Raw genomic sequence first — 3,061 nt, 5'->3', positions numbered from 1 at the left:
ATAAAGTCCCTGTAAAACACTATGAAATTTCTTTGAAAATAGCCCATAAATTGGCTATAAAGTTTACTTCAGCCTGAAAGGCAGGCCATGAATATAATTAGGACTCACTACAAGAATCCAGACCAAGGGTGAGGACAGGTCTAAGTACTGCTCAATGTGAAGGGAAGAGTGGTCAGGTAGGAATGTTAATTGCCTCTCAAACAGACCCCTGAGGAGATTCTGCAGGCCCTCTCCATTTCTTTTGGGGGATGAGGCCCAGTGATGGGGAAGAGAAGTTATCCATAAAATTTCACTGCTAGACTAAGTCCCTAGTTCTGTACAGTCACAAGCAGTTATGATTATTCCCAGACCTGGGATATTTCTTGTCAGTGAGCCTAAAGAAATAGGAAAAGTACAGATAGCGGTTCCAAAAATCCTTGAATTTGTGTAAATCCAGTAATTAAGAATTTAAAATAATTATGTTGGCTCCTCTTAATGATATTTCCTTAAGGCAAGTTCGTATTAATAGCTCATGTTTCTATAGCTTTTAAGCATTTACAAATGATTTTTACCTATATTACCTCATCTGAACCTCCCATCAAGTATGTAAGGTATTATACTGTGTGAAAGTACAGGCTTAAGGAATGTTGATCTCTCACTTAAAAATCTTTGGGAACCTGCTTGTCTCTGGGGCTATACATTGAATGCATGGAATGTCTACAAGTTCTATTGGAAAACCATGTCTGTGCAGAGTGAAATAATAGACATAAGGTGATATTTATTTACACATATGGACATATATGCATACATACATACATATATATGCATAATTTCAGTATATGTGTATATATAAGATAAACCAGTTTCTTACGGTAAAATGGATATAGGAACTGTTAATATTTATGATCCAGAAAAATTTGTGAAATTCAGTAAACATATAAGTTTAATGTGGAAATAACTGAATATATATTAACAGTCTGCAGAAATGAAACAGACAGAAAATGAATTCACTAAGTTGTTGATGAGAGTATCATTTATATATATTTTTTTCCTTAAAAAAATAGATTTTCAGACTTTTCATGGAATGAAAGCATGATATATATATATATATATATATATATACATACATACATACATACATACATGGTATGGCTTAAACTTACAGAGATGACTACTAACTACTTTTATTTGTCCTTTGCTGCATTAAATGATCAATGGGGCACCCCCAGGGACTCCTGGGTACAGCTTGGAGGCAAGGTTACCAAAAGAAATAAGTGCAAAACCCACCTTTCTTACTAGTTAAGTGATTCCGAGTAAGATTCTTAACATGTATAGGCATCAGTCTACACCTATGAAATGAGGATAATGATCTAATACTTCTCCAAGAGGCTTGAAATATTTTTTTAAAAGATGTGAATGAAAATGAAAAGCAATATAGAAATGTTAGTGGATTTTCTTCTTTCTTAAATTCAGAAGAATTTAAAATTGGGATAAATTTTATATGCCTTATAAATTGATAGCTGTTTTGTTTCTTTTTTAAGTTTTATAGACTTAGCTTGTGGCAAATACTGCATGAATGTAGTAATTTTTGAAGCTATAGACAGTTTTGCTCACTGTTACAACCTCTTAACAAACATGTAGAATAATTTCTATGGTAACTGGCTGAGATCAATTTCAAAATGATCACAAACTTCTCTAAGCCCTCTATGCAAGCCCCTTTTGCTGTCTCTGCCATCAAGAAGGGAGAATCTGGGCTTTGCTGTATGATTTGCTTTGGCCAATGGGATATTAGAAAACATGACACAACAGACATTTGGAAAAGGCTCACCGGTGTTTGCGTTCTTTTCCTTCTAGGATCTTATGAACAAGTCCAGACCTGATAGCCTGCTGGATGATGCCACGTGGAGAAAGGCCTCAGGCATTTCAATCATCCCACATCATCCAGACGAGTCCCCACCATGTGAGTGAGTGAGGCCATCCTCAACCTTCCAACCTTAATCAGGCCAGCCCAACAAAACAGGAGAAGGAATAAATGTTGTTTTCTTAAACAAGTAGACTTTACAGTGGTTGGTTATGTAGCAAAAGATAACTGATGCCTTTGCCTAAAATGATTGCCACAGCTACAGAAATTTCTAGAAACTTCTCTTCAGTGACTTGTTCAAGGAATGATTATTCCTATGCTCAAAAGACCTCTTAGACTTTAAAACACTGAATTTGTGAGCAGTTATCATTTTACTTGAAGAAAGTTACTCAACTAATGGAACCAAGTGTGTTAGGGTTCGTTGCTCAGTTGTGTTCAACTCTTTGCGACCCTTAGACTGTAGATCACCAGGCTCCTCTGTCCATGGAGTTCATGCAACAACACTGGAGTGGGTTGCCATTCCCTTCTCTAGGGGATCTTCCTGATCCATGGATCCAACCCAGGTCTTCTGCAAAGCAGGCAGATTCTTTACTGACTGAGCCATTGGGACGAAGCAAATCCTTTAAGACTCAGAATCCCTAAAGATGACCCGGAAGTAAACAATAGTTTGGTTAAGTTTTTTAAAACCAACTGCAATACAGGGGAACAAAGTCATGAGGAAAGGAGTGCTTGGTGTGCTTCCACCTTCAGCTTCTGTGCCTTTCACAGAACTTCCAACAGGCTATTTTGGGACAGAGCATCTAGAGGTTCACAACCTCTGTGGTCTGTAGGAGGCACAATGAGGAGGCTTCAGGGAAGAATACACCATTTTCAGTGGAAAACAAGTGGAGGTTACTAGCTTTGATGACTTTATACTTTGGGTCTAGATTTGCTGCACCTTTATGTTAATAGTAAGACACAAACTGCTTAAAAAATAATCCATGAGGCAGATATGAAGAGCATTTTAAGAGGTGCAATCTCTTTGAAAAAAGGATCAAACTCTTGAACTCAGCATCCTGCTGCTGCTAAGTCACATCAGTCGTGTCCAACTCTGTGCGACCCCATAGAGGCAGCCCACCAGGCTTCTCCGTCCCTGGGATTTTCCAGGCAAGAACACTAGAGTGGGTTGCCATTGCCTTCTCCAATGCATGAAAGTGAAAAGTGAAAGTGAAGTCGCTCAGT

General features: G+C 38.0%; 1 pseudogene; it reads left to right on the top strand.

Annotated features, from left to right (window-relative positions):
- Positions 1-1,873: 1,873 nt before the first annotated feature.
- Positions 1,874-2,817, top strand: LOC132346189 (cytochrome c oxidase subunit 7C, mitochondrial-like; annotated as a pseudogene).
- Positions 2,818-3,061: the final 244 nt, after the last annotated feature.

Source organism: Bos taurus, chromosome 9, assembly GCF_002263795.3.
Source record: "Bos taurus isolate L1 Dominette 01449 registration number 42190680 breed Hereford chromosome 9, ARS-UCD2.0, whole genome shotgun sequence".
NCBI classification, from domain to species: Eukaryota; Metazoa; Chordata; class Mammalia; order Artiodactyla; family Bovidae; genus Bos; species Bos taurus.
The sequence above is the reverse complement of the archived record's forward strand: the minus strand, read 5'-3'. Positions and strand labels throughout refer to the sequence as shown.